The 14214-nt window shown below is 35.6% G+C and overlaps 1 protein-coding gene across 2 annotated transcripts in view; it reads right to left on the bottom strand.

The window, feature by feature from the left end:
• CTNNA3 (catenin alpha 3) overlaps positions 1 to 14214 on the bottom strand; it is a 1846273-nt gene that overhangs the window by 554737 nt on the left and 1277322 nt on the right. The gene's annotated exons all lie outside the window — the stretch shown is intronic.

Below are 14214 nucleotides of genomic sequence, written 5' to 3'. Positions count from 1 at the left end.
GTCCATCAACAGATGAATGGATAAAAAGTTGTGGTACATATACACAATAGACTATTGCTGCTACTGCTAAGTCACTTCAATCGTGTCCAACTGTGTGCGACCCCATAGACAGCAGCCCACCAGGCTCCCTCGTCCCTGAGATTCTCCAGGCAAGAACATTGGAGTGGGTGGCCATTTCCTTCTCCAAGGCATGAAAGTGAAAAGTGAGTGAAGTCGCTCAGTCGTGTCCGACCCTTAGTGACCCCATGGACTGCAGCCTACCAGGCTCCTCTGTCCATGGGATTTTCCAGGCAAGAGTACTGGAGTGGAGTGCCATTGCCTTCTCTGCAATAGACTATTACTCAGCCATAAAAAGGAACACATTTGAGTAAGTTCTGATGAGGTGGATGAACTTAGGGAACCTATTATACAGTCAAATGAGTCAGAAAGAGAAAGATAAATATCGTATTCTAACGCACATACACGGAATCTAGAAAAACGGTACTGAAGAATTTATTTACAGGGTGACAATGGAGAAACAGACATAGAAAATAGATTTATGGACATGGGGAGAGGGGAGGAGAGGGTGAGATGTATGGAAAGAGTAACATGGAAACTTACATTCAGTTCAGTTCAGTCGCTCAGTCGTGTCCGACTCTGCGACCCCATGAATGGCAGCACCCCAGGCCTCCCTGTCCATCACCAACTCCCGGAGTTCACTCAGACTCACGTTCATCGAGTCAGTGATGCCATCCAGCCATCTCATCCTAGTTCGTCCCTTTCTCCTCCTGCCCCCAATCCCTCCCAGCATCAGACTCTTTTCCAATGAGTCAACTCTTCCCATGAGGTGGCCAAAGTACCGGAGTTTCAGCTTTAGCATTATTCCTTCCAAAGAAATCCCAGGGCTGATCTCCTTCAGAATGGACTTGTTGGATCTCCTTGCAGTCCAAGGGACTCCCAAGAGTCTTCTTCAACACCATGTGTAAAATAGATAGCCAATGGGAATTTGCTGTAGGGCACAGGAAACTCAAACAGGGGCTCTTATCAACCTAGAGGGGTGAGATGGGGAGAGAAATGGGAAGCAGTTTCCAAAGGGAGGGGATATATGTATACCTACGGCTAATTCATGTTGAGGTTTGACAGAAAACAACAAAAATTCTGTAAAGCAAAAGGGGATTTTAAAATTCAAAAATGTTTTATGATAAATGTGATATAGATATGAGAAAAAATAAACTCAAAAATATGAAGCTGAAATGAACCCTGCCATTCTTTATAGAAGTAAGAGGAGCATGGCGTGTTTGTTTGTTTGTTTGTTTTTCAAAAGGAACTTCTAGAGATTTTGCCATTTCTGGGGCCATGAATTCATGCAGTCTACAAATGAACTACTCAAAGTTGATACTTTTCAACTGATCTTCATATGTGCCTATTACACAAATACTCTCTTTATAGTTATTACTTTGTTGTTATTTAGTTGATAAGTCCTATCTGACTCTCTGCCACTCCCATGGACTGCAGCACTCCAGGCTTCCCTGTCCTTCATTATCTCTTGGAGTTTGCTCAGACTTATGTCCATTGAATTGGTGATGCCATCCAACCATCTCATCCTCTGTTGTCCCCTTCTTCTCCTGCCTTCAATCTTTCTCAGCATCAGGGTAGCCAAATGAGTTGGCTCTTCACATCAGGTAGCCAAAGTATTCATGGTTTATTTCCTTTAGGACTGATAGGCTTGATTTCTTTGCATTCCAAGGGACTCTCAAGAGTCTTTTCCAGCACCACAGTTCGAAAGCATCAGTTCTTCAACACTCAGCCTTTATGGTCCAACTCTCACATCTGTACATGACTGGGACAACAATAACTTTGACTATACAGACCTTTGTTAGCAAAGTGATGTCTCTGCTTTTTAATATGCTGTCTAGGTTTGTCATAGCTTTCATTCCAAGGAGCAAGGGTATTTCAATTTCATGGATGCAGTCACCATTCACAGTGATTTTGGAGCCCAAGAAAATAAAATCTGTCACAGTTTCCACTTTAGTTATAGTAAATTACTATTTGCAGCAGGTTTTTTTTTTTAATAGTGGCCACAAATTTCTCAAAATCAAACTGATAAGGACATTTGAAAATATTTACCCCTGCCATTACTCCTTGCTAAATAATAAAGGTCCTATTTCTTATGAATGCCTCATTAAATCTAGTTTCTATTATTTTAACTTTGTTTTTCTCCAAAGTGACTCCTATTTCTCTGTATCCTTACAATAGAAGAGTATATGATTCTCAAATTAAAGCCTGATCAGTTCCTAACTGAATAATATTGGTATTCTTTTTTCATGTAGGTCTATTTCATGTATAGTATTGTGCTCATTTTATCTTTTTTTTTTTTTTTCAAAAACAGGAAGGTATTCCTCTGCTATTGATAACATATTATACAGTGAATTGTGTCTACTCCTTTTTCTAATACATATCTGTAGGGCAGATTGGTTCTAGAGAAAGGCTATGTTTACTATCTTACAATTCCATTTATCTCCTTGCTTTTTTTCCAAGTTACTTAATCTATCCACAGAATTGCTGTTGTAATCTCAGAGTGATGAATTCTTTAAAAAAAAAAAAAGAGCAAAAGAAGAAGAAAGGAAAGAGAAGAGGGGAAAAAAAGAAGAAGAAGAAAGAAATTGCTATTCCAACAGAGGCTTGGGAAATCTTCAATCCCTTCACAGTCTCATCAGCCACAACTACCTCTGGTGGTGCTTTTAACAGCTTCCTGTTGAAATGTGATCCTCTCCTGTACGGAAATTCTAATGCTACCAGGATTTTAGTGAATAGAGCCAATTTTAAAAATAATAATCATACTTAGTCATGATGTCTTTCTTCAAATGTGTGGCCATTTCAGTTTTGTTTTAATTTCTTCTTCTTCTTTTTTTTGGTCTGTGACACACTGCACACAAGATCTTTATTCCCTAACAAGGGATAAAACCTGCATCCCCTGCAACGGAAAAAGCTACTCTAACCCACTGGACAGCCAGGCAAGTCCTGAAATTAGTTTCAGTTTTGAAGCACTTCATAATACATGTGTGTGTTTATATATGAAATTGGTCTGTATTAATTATTTTTGTTTCTATTTCTGACTGATGTAGATGCTAAAGTTACGCTGATAGACTTAATCATGTGAATTTGCATCTTTATTTAATTTTGAAATAAACTATAAATGATGAGAATAATCTCCTCCTTGAATGTCTGTAGAATTTGCTTGGGGAAAAACAAAAGTCTAAGTCTGGTATATTTTGCCAGGGGCAAAGTTAGAGAAGTTAATTTTTTTGCCAGTTTACTCAGGTTTTCCATTTTTCTTATGTCTGTTGTAGTAATAAAATTACTAAGTTCCTTTCATAAATATTCCTCATTTCATATAAATTTCCAAATATATTGAAGATGTATTCTTTAAATGAAAATTCCTTAACATGTTTCATATTGTTTTTAAATGATATTTGTGCTCTAACTCTATTTATAATTTTATTCCACTTTACAGTTAGCATTTGTATGGTTTAGCAAAAAAATGTATTGTCTTGCAAGAGCATTGTCTCATGGATAAAACTTTTAAATAATAGATTTTAAAATCCCTATGTGTTTTATTTTCTATGAATTTTTTCTCTACAGTATTTTTCTTCTACTTTTTCCAGATTAACTCTGTTTAAGCTAGTTTCTATAGATAAATGCTTAAGTAAGATTTTTCCCCTTAAAAAGCTAAATAAAATTAATAAGATAACTTTCAGTTATTACAATAAACTTAGCTGCATTTCATAAGTTATGAAATATATAATTCAAAAGGATACACATGCCCAATATTCATATCAGCATTATTTACATTAGCCAAACGTGGAACCAAACTAAATGTCCATCAACTGATAAATGAAAGAAGAAGATAGATCTGGTATACATATACAATGAAATATTCAGTTCAGTTGCTCAGTCATGTCCAACTCTTTGCAACCCCATAGACTGCAGCACACTAGGCTTCCCGGTCCAAAACCAACTCCCAAAGTTTGCTCAAACTCATGTGCATCGAGTCAGTGATGCCATCCAACCATCTCATCCTCTATTGTTCCCTTCTTCTCTTGCCTTTAAACTGCCTTTAATTTTTTGTCAAAGTATTGGAGCTTAAGCTTCAACATCAGTCCTTCCATTGAATAATCAGGACTGATTAACTTAGGATTGACTGATTTGATCTCCTTGAAGTCCAAGGGACTCTCAAGTCTTCTCCAACACCACAGTTCAAAACCAAAAATTCTTTGGTGCTCAGCTTTCTTTATGGTCCAACTCTCAAATCCATACATGACTACTGGATAAACCAAAGCTTTGACTAGAGGGACCTTGGTTAGCATTGAAAGACAATGAGAATCTATTTCATAACTTATGAGATGCAGCTAAACTTACTGTAATAACTGAAAGTTATCATGGTAATTTCATTTACTTTTTTAAGGGGAAAAATCTTAAGCATATATCTCTAGATAAATGTATAAACAATATATAAACAACATTGTTAATATGAAAAAAACTAGAAGAAAAATTACTGTAGAAAAGAAATTCATAGAAAATAAAACATACAGGGATTTTAAAACTTATTCTTTAAACGTTTTATCAAGGAAACAGCACTCTGAAAGACAATACAATAAATTTCTAAATGTACTGAAAATGCATTCTTTAAATGAATAATCTCCTCCCTGAATATCTGTAGAATTTGCTTGGGGAAAAACAAAAATGTAAGTCTGGTATCTTTTGCCAAAGACAGTTAGAGAAGTTAACTTGCCAGTTTACTCAGGTTTTCCAAATGTATTGAAGACTTATATTTCTTATTTTATGTTATGAGTTCCTCTTTAACCTGTTATTTAGGGATAACTTGTTTTCAAACATGTTTTCCTGCATTATTAGTGCTATTCTAATTTAATAATATCTTCATGACCCAGATAATCATGATGGTGTGATCACTCACCTAGAGCCAGACATCCTGGAATGTGAAGTCAAGTGAGCCTTAGAAAGCATCACTATGAACAAAGCTAGTGGAGGTGATGGAATTCCAGTGGAGCTGTTTCAAATCCTGAAAGATGATGCTGTGACCATACTGCACTCAATATGCCAGCAAATTTGGAAAACTCAGCAGTGGTCACAGAACTAGAAAAGGTCAGTTTTCATTCCAATCCCAAAGAAAGGCAATACCAAAGAATGCTCAGACTACCGCACAATTGCAATCATCTCACATTGCAGTAAAGCAATACTCAAAATTTTCTAAGCCAGGCTTCAGCAATATGTAAACCGTGAACTTCCAGATGTTCAAGCTGGATTAAGAAAAGGCAGAGGAACCAGAGATCAATTTGCCAACATCCACTGGATCATGGAAAAAGCAAGAGAGTTCCAGAAAAACATCTATTTCTGCTTTATTGACTATGCCAAAACCTTTGACTGTGGGATCACAATAAACTGTGGAAAACTCTGAAAGAGATGGGAATACCAGACCACCTGACCTGCCTCTTGAGAAACCTATATGCAGGTCAGGAAGCAACAGTTAGAACTGGACATGGAACAACAGACTGGTTCCAAATAGGAAAAGGAGTATGTCAAAGCTGTATATTGTCACCCTGCTTATTTAACTTCTATGCAGAGTACATCATGAGAAACGCTGGACTGGAAGAAACACAAGCTGGGATCAAGATTGCCGGGAGAAATCTCAATCACCTCAGATATGCAGATGACACCACCCTTATGGCACAAAGTGAAGAGGAACTAAAGAGCCTCTTGATGAAAGTGAAAGAGGAGAGTGAAAAAGTTGGCTTAAAGCTCAACATTCAGAAAACGAAGATCATGGCATCTGGTCCCATCACTTCATGGGAAATAGATGGGGAAACAGTGGAAACAATGGCTGACTTTATTTTTCTGGGCTCCAAAATCACTGCAGATGGTGATTGCAGCCATGAAATTAAGACGTTTACTCCTTGGAAGGAAAGTTATGACCAACTTAGATAGCATATTCAAAAGCAGAGACATTACTTTGCCAACAAAGGTCTGTCTAGTCAAGCCTATGGTTTTTCCAGTGGTCATGTATGGATGTGAGAGTTGGACTGTGAAGAAAGCTGACCGCTGAAGAATTGATGCTTTGAACTGTGGTGTTGGAGAAGACTCTTGAGAGTCCCTTGGACTCCAAGGAGATCCAACCAGTCCATTTTAAAGGAGATCAGTCCTGTGTGTTCATTGGAAGGACTGATTTTGAAGCTGAAAGTCCAATACTTTGGCCACCTCATGCGAAGAGCTGACTCACTGGGAAAGACCCTGATGCTGGGAGGGATTGGGGGGCAGGAGGAGAAGGGGACGCAAAGAGTCGGACCCAACTAAGTGATCGAACTGAACCGAATTTAAGATTATTATGGTGAAATAATGGGCTTCTTAGATGGAGCTAGTGATAAAGAAGCTACCAGCCAATGCAGGAGACATTAGAGACATGTGTTCAATCCCTTGGTTGGGAAGATCCTGGAGAAGGGTATGACAACCCACTCCAGTATTTCTGCCTGGAGAATCCCATGTACAGAGGACCCCGTGGGTTACAGTCCATAGGGTCACAAAGAGTTAGACATGACTGAGGCATGTGTGCACACACGCATGCACACACACACACACACACACTGTAGTTTGTACTGAACTCATTCTCTAAAACTAGACTTACTTGACATTTTTCCTTTGCTATGTAATATGTGGTGGTGGACTTTTAGAATACTTCATGTGTATTTGAAAAGAAAATCTATGTCTCTGCTATAGGTATTAATAAAGCCTCTGAGAAGACTTGTTCAAATTACATGTATTTATTTTCTAATTTTTAATATTTGATATTTGTTTCTGATAGCTGTGTATTAAAATCTACATCTTGAGGTTGTAATTGCCTATTTCTCCCTATATCCTTATTTGCCTTATCTATTCTGATAGCTATTTACAAATTATTCTTTCTACATTGAGTGTTTTATTATAACATACTGTGTGTTTTTAAAAAATCCCTATTAGTGTTTTCTGCTTAAATTTCTGTCTGCTACTAACATTTGCACACAGAGCTTTTAACATTTGCCAATTTTTGCTTTATTGACTACACCAAAGCCATTGACTGTGTGGATCACAACAAACTGTGGAAAATTCTTAAAGAGATGGGAATCCCCGACCACCTGACTGGCCTCTTGAAAAATCTGTATGCAGGTCAAGAAACAACAGTTAGAACTGAAAATAGAACAACAGACTGTTTCCAAATCAGGGAAGGAGTACGTCAAGGCTGTATATTGCTTATTTAACTTATATGCAAAGTACATCATGAGAAACGCTGGGCTGGAAGAAGCACAAGCTGGAATCAATATTGCCGGGAGAAATATCAATGACACCACCATTAAGGCAGAAAGCAAACAAGAACTAAAGAGCCTCTTGATGAAAGTGAAAGCGGAGAGTGAAAAAGTTGGCTTAAAGCTCAACATTCAGAAAACTAAGATCATGGCATCTGGTCCCATCACTTGTGTGTGTGTGTGTGTGTGTGTGTGTGTGTGAACTCAGTTCTATCATTCAAGTCACTAATACTTTTTTATGATATGGTGATTTAAATTTACTTTACCTATTGATTATTTTAATGTGTGTAGTTATATTCTCTCAGAACCCTTTTGTCCATCTAGCTTTTTTTCTTTCTTCCTATCTAGGCCAATGGAATTTAAAAGCTCTAGCTCCAGTCATCAGATTCATGAACTGTACCTTGCTTCAAGTCTCTTCATTAAGGGCAATACTTTGAATCATGGGGACTAGAAATAAATAAATAAACAAAACTCCATTTTGGAGTCCAGTTTACCCTTGACTTTAGTTCCCTCCCACTGCTGTGTGTGTGTGCATATGTCTGTATATATATATATATATATATATATATATATATATATATATACATACACACACACACATATATATATACTAAATGTATACATATATATATATATATATATGAGTTTCTATTGCACAAATATATTTGTCTTGATTTTTATTTTCTTTCTATATATTCTTTCTGTTTGGTCCTTTATTGCTATATTTTCTATATGAACTTGCAGTCCTGTCTTCATTTATGTTCCTTTAATTGTATTTGTATTTTGTACTAGCCTTCTGTTGAGCTCACTTAGGTCTAAAATTGTATTATTAATCTTCAAAATGTCTTATTATATGAAGCAGTTGTTATTGCTTTCTATTGCTATAGTGTCTGAGTACTACAAATTTATACAGTTAGCAATCAATAAAGACTTTTGATTGGATCACTAAATCTTATTTTGTTTAGCTAGAGGAAGTATACCCACTTTTCTATTGATAATATGGAAGTTTGAATGGAGTTGTTATATTTTTACTATTATAAAAAACAAGTCAAGTGTAGTTCAGTCACTCAGTCATGTCTGACTCTGCAATACCATGGATTGTTGACTACCAGGCTCCTCCGTCCATGGGATCAACAATAAATCAATTTGGAAAATGACTTACCATCTAACTTGTAATATGCAATATATTTTCTGAAACTCTGATTGCTCTGAATTTCCTTTTATTATCTAAATCTGTTTGACTACTTTAAACTATATCTAGCTATAATCTAGAATTTAAAGAGAAAAATGTGAGTTGATTGGAGTTGAATTTTAATTAATTCTAGTGCACTGAAGCTCTGATCTTTAAGTCTTAACAAAATCTACAGTGATATTGCAAGGTTAAGAAAAGCAAGTCCTAAGTTTTCCAAAGAAATCTCATAGAAGGAAAATCCTTTTTGACTGATTGCATTTCTCCTTTACTATATCCTCAAGTAAATAGTGAATGACATGAATAATTGTATTTTATTTAGATGTAAATAGCTATTTTCAAAAGAGGAATTTTTTCCCAATATAAAAGAAAATATATTTTCTCCAAGATTGCATCACTGAAACTAGGAAATAACATAAGGCCACTTTCAGAAATCACATAATCACTCACCCGTACACTCTTTGCAATAAGTATTACCATAAATTGTCAACTATGTGACTTAAGAAAGTACAATAGATAACGGACTTCATAGAATGTCATATCCTAACAATTTCACTTGAGAGAGTTTCACTTTAGTATCATGTTAGATGAGGAGTATTTGTGTAAAATACTAAAACTATTATGTGTTTTTAATATTAAAAGTGTGCCTCATTTAAATATAGTTTCTTGAAGTATAGAAATATGTTTTCTGTGGGTTTCATGAACTTCTTGCTGCCTTAGGGAACTCACAATATTTTATTTTGCTTGGTAACTTCATAAGTATCTTTAGGAAGATATCAAAATATTGCTTATTTTGATAATAACATAAATCAATTTAGTGTTTTGTAATTTAAGACAATATAATAATAATAAACAATAATAGCTAACATACAGAATTCACCATATGCCCAGAATTGTTTTAAGAACTTAACTGAATCATTTAATCCTATTAAGATCCTTTTCTTGAAGGCACTACTACTGTTCTTATTATATAAATGAGGAAACTGAAACACTGGTAGAACCAGGATTCCAATACAGGTGGTCTCACACCAGAGACCCAGGTAGTCATACACAGTTGGGATTATTAGGCTCTTTAATGCATTTGTTCTACAAAGACCAATTCAAATACAACAACTTGAAAATGACAAGTTACAATGCAATATAATATTATTTATCAACTCAAAGACTGTTACATGAAAAATATGACTTCACAAAATCTAAATAAAGATGGAAATTCTCAAATTGCTTTAGGATAACAAGGTCCTGCATCAAAGAATCAGGGAAAGATTTCAGAGTCAGTTAAATTCTGTCAGTTATAATTTGGTAGAATGTGAAAAAATTCCTTCACCTCTCTGAGTCTGAATTCCCCCATAGGAAACATGGGAATAATGATCTTGTTCTAATTTGTTTTACAGGATACAGGATGGTTGGGGCTGGTGCACTGGGATGACCCGGAGAGGTGATATGGGGAGGGAGGTGGGAGGGGGATTCAGGATTGGGAACTCATGTACACCCATGGCTGATTCATGTCAATGTATGGGAAAACCAATATAGTATTGTAGAGTAAAATTTAAAAAAAAAAAAGAATAAATTTAAAAATAAATAAATTAATTAAAAAAATAAAATTTCAATTGAGGATATATCAGAAAAGCACTTTATAAATTATAAAGTTATGTGAAATATGTTAGAAAAAACCTTTTTAGCCCACCGTATGATATTGAATATTTCTAATAATTATGAAAAAATGAGTCAAATCATGTTAAGATATTTGAGATAACTTGAATTCCTGAAGAAATAGTGTGTAATATACACAATTCCTGTGAACAATCTATAAATCTTATTGCAATGTCTATTTACTTGTCAGATTTTTCTCCTAAACCATTAGGTCCTGAAGATATAAACTAAACAACAGAAATAGTAAAGGCTACTTCTATGCCTAAATGAATAGATCAAGCTCAATACAGCTTGAAGTATTAATAGCAGAGTTTGTTTCAGTCCTCTACTGTTTCTAATTCTCAGACATATAATCATTTTATTATGCCTCATTTCTCATCTGATATTTAAAAACAAAAAGGCCCACAGGTAAGGATGGTCAATGAAGATTTGGGGAAATAGTGTATTGTTTAGGAGGAGGAATTAATATGTTGTTTTTTTTTTTATCAATAGCAGAACAAAAAAGTAAGCAGGCCAAAAGCCCTATTATACAAAGGATTTTAATACTCATAAAAGAGGTGTAACTAAGCCAAAGATCAAGATTTTTCTTCCATAAAAATGGTTTTAGAAAAATTAACAAAAGACAGTTTATCTTCTTACTTCATATGATATCAGTACAACTGGTTTTGGTATCCAGGATAACACTCACTCCTTCCAGATGATACTGGTGCTCTGGAGCAAGGCAAAGAGAAATACAATGATGGTACCTTTCATTTTCCATTGATGTAGAGTATGCCCACAGTCTTCTAAATGACTGTATGTTAAATAAGATGCCTGCTTCTCAGACCAATGCTTTAATATAAGCAGGTGAGCATCTTTAGTTTAAGTGTAAGTACAATTGGCTGCCACAGAGCTTGGCCTTAGGGCAGATCAGTCTAAACTCATGAGCCCTTTAACAGTTGTTCCTCATATTGCTAGGGTCTTGAGATGTGAACGCCTCTGGTTTTCAGGGGATGTTTCGGAAGGTCATCTTTGGGTGCAGGTATTAAAAGTTGAGGTGCCCTATGTGGGATACAAACCCTTCAGTTCAGTTCAGTTCCGTCGCTCAGTCGTGTCTGACTCTTTGTGACCCCATGAATCACAGCACGCCAGGCCTCCCTGTCCATCACCATCTCCCAGAGTTCACTCAGACTCACATCCATTGAGTCAGTGATGCCATCCAGCCATCTCATCCTCGGTCGTCCCCTTCTCCTCCTGCCCCCAGTCCCTCCCAGCATCAGGGTCTTTTCCAGTGAGTCAACTCTTCGCATGAGGTGGCCAAAGTACTGGAGCTTCAGCTTTAGCATCATTCCTTCCAAAGAAATCCCAGGGTTGATCTCCTTCAGAATGGACTGGTTGGATCTCCTTGCAGTCCAAAGGACTCTCAAGAGTCTTCTCCAACACCACAGTTCAAAAGCATCAATTCTTCGGCACTCAGCCTTCTTCAAAGTCCAACTCTCATACCCATACATGACCACAGGAACAACCATAGCCTTGACTAGACGGACCTTAGTCAACAAAGTAATGTCTCTGCTTTTGAATATACCATCTAGGTTGGTCATAACTTTTCTTCCAAGGAGTAAGCATCTTTTAATTTCATGGTTGCAGTCACCATCTGCAGTGATTTTGGAGCCCCCAAAAATAAAGTCTGACACTGTTTCCACTGTTTCCCCATCTATTTCCCATGAAGTGATGGGGCCAGGTGCCATGATCTTCATTTTTTGAATGTTGAGCTTTAAGCCAACTTTTTCACTCTCCTCTTTCATTTTCATCAAGAGGCTTTTTAGCTCCTCTTCACTTTCTGCCATAAGGGTGCAGATTATTTGGCTGCATATTATTGATATTTCCCCCGACAATCTTGATTCCAGCTTGTGTTTCTCCCAGTCCAGCGTTTCTCATGATGTACTCTGCATATAAGTTAAATAAGCAGGGTGACAATATACACCCTTGATGTACTCCTTTTCCTATTTGGAACTAGTCTGTTGTTCCATGTCCAGTTCTAACTGTTGCTTCCTGACCTGCATACAGATTTCTCAAGAGGCAAGTTAGGTGGTCTGGTATTCCCATCTCTTGAGGAATTTTCCACAGCTTATTGTGATCCACACAGTCAAAGGCTTTGTCATAATACAAACCCTTAGCACCTTGTAAAGAAGCTCTGGGTTCTCAGTTTTCTCCTGGTTGTGGGTCACTGCTCCAGAAGAGAGGTTTATGGTAAGATCGTCTTTCAGCCTCTCCTATTGCTTTGATGCTTTCTAATTTACTCAGTGTAATCAACACTCATTCAAACTTTCAGTTCAGTTCAGTTTAAATGCTAAGTCCTGTCTGACTCTTTGTGATCCCAGGGACTGCAGCACGCCAGGCTTCCCTGTCCTTCACCATCTCTCAGAGCTTGTTCAAACTAATGTCCATTGAGTCAGTGATGGCATCAACCGTCTCATCTTCCTGTTGTCTCCTTCTCCTCCTGCCTTCAGTCTTTTCCAACAATAGGGCTTTTTCCAATGTCCTATATGTAGCTGTAGACTCAGTGTGCCCATGGGAGGAGGTGAGTTCAGGATTTTCCTACATTGTTATCTTGAAACCTTGTATGTCTTTTTTAATATAATAAATGTACTCTAATTATAACTTTATGGAATATATTCATAGGGAAAGCCCAATAAGTCTGTATAACCAAAATAATATAGCTTATGTTCAGAGAGCGAGATTATGGATCGAAATTTTCTAATTTCCTTTTTTATTAAAGTGTGGTAATATTCCTATCCTTCAAATAATGGTCTCATGATGAAGAGAGGAAAAAAAAAGAATTTCATAGGTTATCATGATAAAAGTAAGACTCTTGAAACTTCAGTGACTAATTGTTTAGATTTATTTCTGAATAACTGTGATATGGTGGATAGAATATGCATATTTTTGCCAATTTTGGTTTCCAGATTCATGAAGTAGTCATAGGGATTCCTTATAATAAAGAGAAAATAATTAAATTAAAATGAAGAATATAAAAATAATACTGTAACTTTCTGTACATTGTATATGTTGAACATCAGAGCTAGGATAGTGGGCTATTTTAAAAAAAAGAGATTATTTGGCTAGGAAGTAAAAATACTCAGAGTGAAACTGGCTTTAATTACATTAGCAGAGGAAAAGATAAAAATCACAAAATGTAAGATTGATTTTCATCTTAAGAATAAAAAGAGTCCATCAGGCTTTTTATGAGGGTATGTTTGTAACAACACATATAAAGTCTGCTTATAAAATATCTATAAATTGATTTCTGTTCCACACACCTTGTTTTCTGTTTGTTTGTATTCAAGTTCCTGATCTTTTATCCAAATAAAATGATGTGTTGCTGAGAGGCAGAATAAAAATGGTTTTAAGAAAAATAAAATAAAATAAAATATCTATAAATGAAAATTATACTATCACAGTATCATAGAAACATAACTTGGCTGATGCTTCAAAGAAAATCCATATCAGAATTGGAATAAGATAATATTCTTCTCAATAAATCACAAAGCCTCCTTATTTCATTCTTATAAAATCAAATGAATGTATAATTAGAAATTATAATTTATACAACCTCATACAAGTTTCTCAATACTTCAGAAATATTCTTTGTTATCAATGTCTTATATTAATTGCGTTTAGATGATTGCTAGTTTGGGCTGTTAAAACAGTATTCCAGTAAACATCATGGTCCATGTATCTTTCACAATTAGATCTCTAGTGTATGTATATATCTATATCTATATTTGAAGTGAAATTGATTTCATAGCAAACTGGGCTCAATGTGACTATCATAAATGAAATCTCTCTGTAATTTAATCTATTTTGTTTGGTTATTAATAAATTGGATTATTAGCATATATAAATATATATTAACTAAATATAATAGTAAATTATTATATTTACTAATATAATTTAGTAAATTTATATTAGTAAATATAAGTAAAATATTTTTTATTCATATACATTTGTGTTTTTTAATCTGTTAGCTCTCTGTTCATATCTACCTATTCTTCTAGTGAA

This window comes from Oryx dammah, unplaced genomic scaffold, assembly GCF_014754425.2.
Source record: "Oryx dammah isolate SB20612 unplaced genomic scaffold, SCBI_Odam_1.1 HiC_scaffold_6, whole genome shotgun sequence".
NCBI lineage: Eukaryota > Metazoa > Chordata > Mammalia > Artiodactyla > Bovidae > Oryx > Oryx dammah.
This window is presented reverse-complemented; position numbering and strand designations above follow the sequence as displayed.